The sequence below is a fragment of the Pinus tabuliformis genome, chromosome 5_1 (assembly GCF_031772625.1).
Source record: "Pinus tabuliformis cultivar Carrire ecotype Pingquan chromosome 5_1, CPIR1, whole genome shotgun sequence".
NCBI lineage: Eukaryota > Viridiplantae > Streptophyta > Pinopsida > Pinales > Pinaceae > Pinus > Pinus tabuliformis.
This window is the reverse complement of record NC_142305.1, coordinates 763,951,740-763,959,255: the sequence shown is the minus strand read 5'-3', so window position 1 is coordinate 763,959,255 and position 7,516 is coordinate 763,951,740.

Here is a 7,516-nt window from a genome sequence, read left to right as displayed (position 1 = left end):
ACAATCTTTGGGGACGATAACTTTCAATTTTTAAAAACTCTTTTTGAATTTTTTTTGGGAAGGAAAGGAAGTTGAATTAAGGGGTATTGCAGGGAAACCAGGAAAGATAATCAACTCTAATGGCATGACAAGGCTTCTAAAGAAAGAACAACGTGTGTAATATGTTCACTACAGGTTCAAATAGCAAAATCGTTTATTTCTCTACATCTCCAAAAAGTCTTGGACAATCATTCTAAGGTTCAAGCAGTGGAAGATCACATTGAGCATCAACAACAAGTTCTCCAACTCTTAAAGGATAACCTCACTTTGGCGCAGAATCGAATGAAACAACAGGCAAGTCAACATTGTAGCAAAAGAAATTTTGATGTAGGCGACTGGGTATTTTTATGACTACAAACAAATGTCCCTCAAGCAAGCTAAGAAGGATAATAAATTATCACCAAAATACTATGGTCCTTACAAGGTGTTGCAAAAGATTGATACTATGGCATACAAATTGGAGCTTCCTGCATCTTCCCGAGTGCACCCAGTTCTCCATGTTTCATGCTTAAAGAAGGTTATAGGTGACAAGCTCACAGTTCAAATAATATTATCAAAACTTGACGAGGAAGTAAAAATCATGTTGGAACCTAAAGTAGTCACAAAATCAAGAACCTAATAGCTACGAAATCGATCAATTTCAGAGTATCTCATCAAGTGGAAGAACTTACCCGTTAAAGACTCCACATGGGAGGATGATAATTTTATACAGAAGCATCCAGAACTATTCAAGCATTGAGGAACACACTTTTTTGGAGGAGAGGGGCATGTTAGGTCCCTACACTGCTAGTGTACCCCCTTATTGTTATTAGTGCAACCCACTTATTGTATTGTTGTGCCCATCTAGTCCCCATGTTGTTATTATTGTGCCCCATAGAAGCCCACTATTGTTATTGTTGTGCCCGTACAATATATATTTTTTTTCTCCGTAAATGCTAATTCTATTAAAAAAGGTGAAAAATATGTACAATGAGGTCAAGACCTCAGAGGAGGCCGAAGCCTGTCCTCAGCAAAAAAACAGGGATATTACATTTCAGCCCTTCAACCAGATTTACAATACAGACTTCAAAGGTTTTGCTTTGGTTCCTGACATACTGACAAAATTTACCAGACCTACAATCTTCATGGCCTTCATTGACTAAAAGCACAAAATAGCCCCTGGCATAATCATTTGTAAGACAAAAAATGAAGCCTGGATTTGCTGTTGTTACTGCCTGAAGCATGAGAATAAACCAGACATCGACCTCTAACTTCAGACTCAAAAACATAAGAACAAAATTACAAAACATATGAGCTAGAAAGCCACCCGGCAAGAAGGAGCTGTGATCAATCGGCATGACTTGGCAAAGCTGGCGTATCCTCCTTTTCCTGGCTAGTAGAAGCCATCCAGGTCACGAGACCGTCTTCGTCCAGAACCGGCTCACCATCAGGATGAGTAACCAAGTGCAGAACACCAAGTTCTCGTTGAGATGGCCCGCAAACTAAAGCGTCTTCCTGTATTGGAACCGGCTGCTGAGGCGCTTCCGAAACAGGGGCGTCCTCTTGCATATGGTCCGCATGATACACTCTCCCCGTCAGGTCCCCTAGCAGAACACTGTCATCCTGAGAAGGTGAGGAAACGGAAGGAGTCGAACTAAACTGATTGCTCTCCTCTTCTGAGACAAATATTGTAAAATTGACTGTCACTATAGGCCTGTTGAGCTGACTCTGGAAAGTAAACCTGGAGGTCTGATAAGAATTGTTCGGAAGAAACCTGTCCTGATCCAAAGGCGGAGAAGAGGGAGGAGCTAAGGCAATAGGAGCGACAATCTGAGGCGCAGGTCGTGAAAGGCTTCCTCTATTTCCTGAGTGACTTCCTCTGCGCGGGATTCCTCGTCTGCGCGGCATGATTACAGGGGCAGAGGAACTGGGAGAGCAATTGAAATAGAGCAGACCAGAAGAAATGAAAGCGCTAAAAACTTCAGGGCGTCTCCAGAACCAATCAAACATCCATACCCAAATGACAATACAGCAGGTCTGAAGCGGCTTTGCTTCATAATACCCTGAGACATTAATTGCGTTGCGCGGATCCATGGCAATGAGCCAGAGTGTATGCAGAGCAGCCATGCTCGAAATGAATTCTAACCAACTTCGAGGCTGCGCAGGAATTAATTCTCCTGCCCTTAACTTGTTATATCTTCCTACGGCGTGTACCATGCAGTCCTTCCGCCTGCCATCCGTTAGGCCAGCTGTCTGTCTGGCGGATTTCCTCATTGAATGCTGGAAGAGTCACCCGCATCCGGGTTTGTGCCCGTACAATATTATTGTTATGTAGGCTTTGATTATATTGGGACCCATTAGACTACTATATATAAAAATCAGGTCTTGTCATTTGTATCATCGAAGAATTGCTCATTTGTGTAATGTAAAGGAGGTTTCCCCCTCGAAGAGGCTTATTTTGAAGTCGTTGATCTATTTCTTCTTCTATTTTGTGAGCTGGTTTCATGACAATGTTGTTCATCATAAAAGAAAGAAATCAAAGGGACCAAGGAAGAAAGTTGACATGTCCAAGATAGAGTGCTATCAATGTCATAAGAAGGGTCACTATAAAAGTGTTTGTCCCGAGAATCCAAAGAATAAGAAGAGAGGAAGAAATCAAGCCAATCTTGCTGTAGAAGGAGACTCAAAGAAAGTCAAGTCCAAAGAATCCAACATTAGGGACTTACACTATTAAGTCATTTGCTTTACATAACTTGTTTTATATGTTATAGAATTTATAGATTTTTAACATATCTTTGTAAAAAACATTTTTGTATTGCTTTAAGTTTGTAGGTTTCCCTCAAGCTTTGGAGGGAGCTCCCAACAACGCTCAAAGATAAGTATCTCATGTATTTTTCAATTTTTGGGTTCATGTACTCATTTAAGTTATGATTATATTGAATACTAATCACCTTTCTCTGTATGTTGTCGTGATTAGGGAAAACATATGCAAGGAGGAGGATCTCTCAAGACAAGTTTAGTCATGAATCAAAGGTATGCTTTGAATACATTGATAGAAAGAATTATTCATTTGATCATTTATTACTAACTCTGTTATTACTAGTTGTATTGAATCTTAGTGATTCTTGTTTGGGTGATTCATCTCTGGATAAATCCACCCACCCCACTCATATTCCTTGTTGACCATGTAGAACCCTAGACAGGTTCTGGAAAACCCTAACCGAATGGTATGCTAATGTGAATGTCTGAAATCTTAAATTGCTTAGGGATATTATGAAATGCTAGTTTTATTGATGACGTCATGTTTGGGATTTTGGTATGATCAGGAAATCCTACCTTCTTAGGGTTGAGTTATAAGGTTTAAAATCCCGGTTTCCTACCTTCTTAGGGTTGAGTGATAAGGTTTAAAATCCCGGAACCTTTGAAGTTTTGGTAATATAGGGTTTGATGTGTTTCTACATTGGAACCCTAGCACATTTGGGTTTGGTGGAATGTATGTTCTACATTGAAACCCTAGCTTTTTGGGGTTTGCTAGAATGTTTGTTCTACATTGGAACCCTAGCTTATTAAGGTTTGGTGGAATAAGTGAGCAAGACCCATATATTGACTAAGAAATGTTTTCTTTGGTATGTGTGTGTTTGTTTGATCAAACCCTAGTGTAATCAAAATGATTGTGTGTCTAACTCTTATTTGATATTGTTGTGAAGTTGGGTTTGACTAACACATGATATGATATGTATTTGCATCATGATGAAATCTAGGTATATAGAGATATGTCCTTTGGTTGAAACCCTAGCTTGGTCTAGGTCAAATGTATTAATGTGTTGGACATATGATATGCTTATGTATGATTATGAATTCCTAGATATGTGTGTTGACCTAGTCATTGATGGTCATGAGTCTTAGGATTTAATGGAAGTCCTTGTCTGAGATTCTAGGATGATGATATCTGGAAATCTAGGGTGTTGTAGATAAACCCTAGTGAAGTTTAAATTGTCTAGTATGTGTGATATAACAATCCAAAGTCTATTAGATGATTGATGAAATTGAAAAATCTAGGGTTTAGCAGTTAAATCCTAGAAGTGGCGTTATCTAGTGTGAAATGTAACAATCTGAGATCTATGTATTTAATGATTGTTGAGATTGTGGAATTCTAGGGTTTTGGAGTTAAACCTTAGTCAAAGTAAAATCTTTGAAATATGATATTTTGAGATTTGTGAAAGATTGTTGAAATTTGAATTTTTGGTTGAGATTGATGATTGCTCGGAAATCTAGGGTTTGCAACTAACCATAGTGGTAGTTGGTCACGTTAAGTAACTGATTGATGGTTGATTGAAAATCTAGGGGATGGAACTCACCCTAGTGGAGGTTGGTTAATGAATAAGTTGTGATTGACTTTGATTGAATCTTTTTTATGAAATATAGGATTTGTATGAATCCCTAGTGAGAAGTCTAACATATATATTTTGAAAGGTTGTTAGATGCTTTGCATATCTATATGTATTTTGATTTGTTTCTAAGGTTTTCTATATGTTGTAGTAAGGTATGTCATACCTTTGGAAGACAAATTGAAACCCTAGATGGAATAAATGTTGTTATGAAGTAGTCTAGAGTGTATAAATTCCCTAGCAAGATGTTGAAGAGTACATGTCTCTTGTTTGTAATTGAGTTCGAGTATCTGATATGTATAAAGATGAAATGCTTCCGTGATTTTGATATGGCTAACATCATGCTTCTGTAGATTTGGTTGTACTTTCTATTGAAGTTGTGCAGGTACACAATCTTCAACTTGGTGAAGATGCTCATTGATGTGATAAGCATGATGGGGATGATGATAACTTTGATGAAATGGTTGGAAGCCACGAAAGATTATCCAATGTCGAAAAGAAGAAGCTAATCTCCCGGAGGAAGCATGAATAGAAGAGATCTCCCTAAGATTAAGAGGGAGTCCGGATAAAGAGGTGCTTCCTGGTTGAGAGGGAGTGACAAATATGGTTCTCTACTTCATGTGTCATGCACTAGACTAGGACTAATAGTCGTAAGTCTGAGTGAAGGCCATGAACAGGAAAAGGAAATTGGAGAATGCATTTTTGAAGTGTTTTTGAAAGAAGGAAAGTAAGATCCGATTGAAGAATATGTTGTTGCATGAAAAGTAGGAAGGAAAACATATGATTGAGGAATTTTCTGTCAAAGATTCGGTTGATAGTCCTACTATGAAAAGTTAAGAAGCAACATTTGTTGTCTGAAAGCTCCCCGAGGTTTGTATTTGGTTATGTACATGCGAAAGTATATTATTGATTGGGGTTGTGTTTGTATAGGTGAATCTCTCGAAGGATTTGATAACATGCTGGTTACCAATTAGTTTGATTGGGAGAGATTGGACATCCTTGATCTGTTGGATCAAAGGATATTGAGGCTCTGTAAGTGAAGCATTGTTTGGGCAGACATATGGCTGACACTTTGTGTTGATGTCTAGGTCCCAAAGTTGGAAAGGTGGTGTTAATCAAAGAGCTCTGTTTTGAATACACACCTGTATGTTTGGGTTGGTGGTTAGCAAGTAAGCCTGATGGTACCTAGAGGGGCTGAAAGCTTGAGTCCACCTTAGTCCCACTTGGATAGATTGCCCTGGTCAGGAATCTAGTCCATGGCATTGCGGTGCCTAAAGTTCTTCATGGTTCATATAGTTTGAGATCTTCCATTATACATGCACATTATGAATAACTCCCTAGTTAAGAGGGACTGTTGGAAAAAGCAACTATGTTCGGTCTCCAATAATGTACTTGAGTCATTATGTAATGTACTTGTCGAAAGAATAAAGAAAATATTTTTTTATTATTATTGATGTGACTTATTAAAGCATGGGTTTCATGCTTGGGTCACCATGTTTTAGGTCAAAGTCCCCATTAAGGACTTCTAGGATTTATTCAGAGTCTATAGAATTATTGTATATTTAAAGAGACCCTTCTTGGGCTTTTGAATCATGTAAAAAGGTTAAGTATTGAGTCAAATATGAATTATGAAACCTCCACACCATATCGGCCTAACGAAAGATCAAGTCGGCTTAAGACCATATTCGAAGAAAGGACATAGAATTCATTTGGAGCATCAATTTTCATCAAGTTTGAATTCTCTCTACTGGGCAGAAGTGTGAAAATCTGCTTGTTGGGCAGAAGTGCGAAGTGGGTCTCTAGGAAAGTCTGTTGCCGGGAAGCTGAAGTGAATGCGAGTTTGGGTGAGTCTAAGGAGTCAAAGAAAATCGAAATTTTGGTGGTGGTCTCTCTCTGTTTCGTGCTCTGGATTGGGAGATCGAAGTCTTCCAAGTTGGATTGTTGCCAGAAGTTGTTAGCTGCTGCAAGTTGTTGCATAGTCGAAGTTGCTGGGAAGAGGTCAATCTTCTGGAGGCTGACTTGGTGTGGAGGGGAAGTTTGTTCAAGGTCTAGGGTGATGTAATATTCCTAATGGAATATTTGCAGTGATAACAAAGGCAAGTAATAACATTCACAATAAAATTTTATTTCAGTAAGGAACATATGAACAAAAATTTCTCATCAACACCCAAATCGGCTCATTTTTCATTAATAAATAAACTGGAGTACAATAAAAGTTGGATGAGGTGCACCTGGGCTTGCACAAGGCAAGCTACAAGCCTCAGGTGATCAATACAAAGTGCCCAGCTGCTGTGAATTTGTTGCTCCCAGAAAACTGTGTTGTCCCCTCAAAACTACATTGCTCACTGACTTCAAGCTCTGATTTACCCCCTCAAAACAACCCATAAATTTTTGCAACTTTGGGGATGTTCTCCTCTCCAAAAACCCAGAAAAAACCAGAAAGGGTTTTCCCTGATTTGACCTGCCAAATTCGACCCCTTAGGGATTGGCCCAGTTTTTCTACACTGTTGGCTGACTAAGCCCCTTGATTTGGCCCCTCAAAATTGCCCAGAAAACTCTGTAAATTTAGGGTTGTGATCCTTGTCAAAAACCCAGAAAGGGTTTGCTCTAGTTTTGACCCTCCAAATTCGACCCCTTGGGGATTGGTCCTCCTCCAATATTGTAAGTCACTGCTTGTAATTGGAACTGTTGTAACTTGCTGCCACAAAGTCAGGAAACCTCCCCAAATTGGACTCCCAACAATTTCCCCACAACCCAGCTCCCCAATCCTCTTGTTAAGCCTCCTTCCAAGTGACCCTCCACTAGTGACTACGCAGTTCTGAGTGAGGATGACGCAGGCCCTTTGACTAGCATCTCGACCTGGGTATTTGACTGGCCTTCCTCCTTTAATCTCTCCTCTCCCATGTGGAAAATCAATGTGTATACCTCCAGCAACCTTCCCAACTGAATTTCATGACTCCCCTGCCCCACCAAACACGCAGTCTCTCCCATTGCATCCCCAGCTTCTCCCAAACTGTGTCCTTGCTGGCCACGGCAGCGTACTCCACTGCTGGGTGATCTTCTCTCCATCTCCAATGGGAAAATAAAAGTCCTCCTAGGGTGGCACTCGA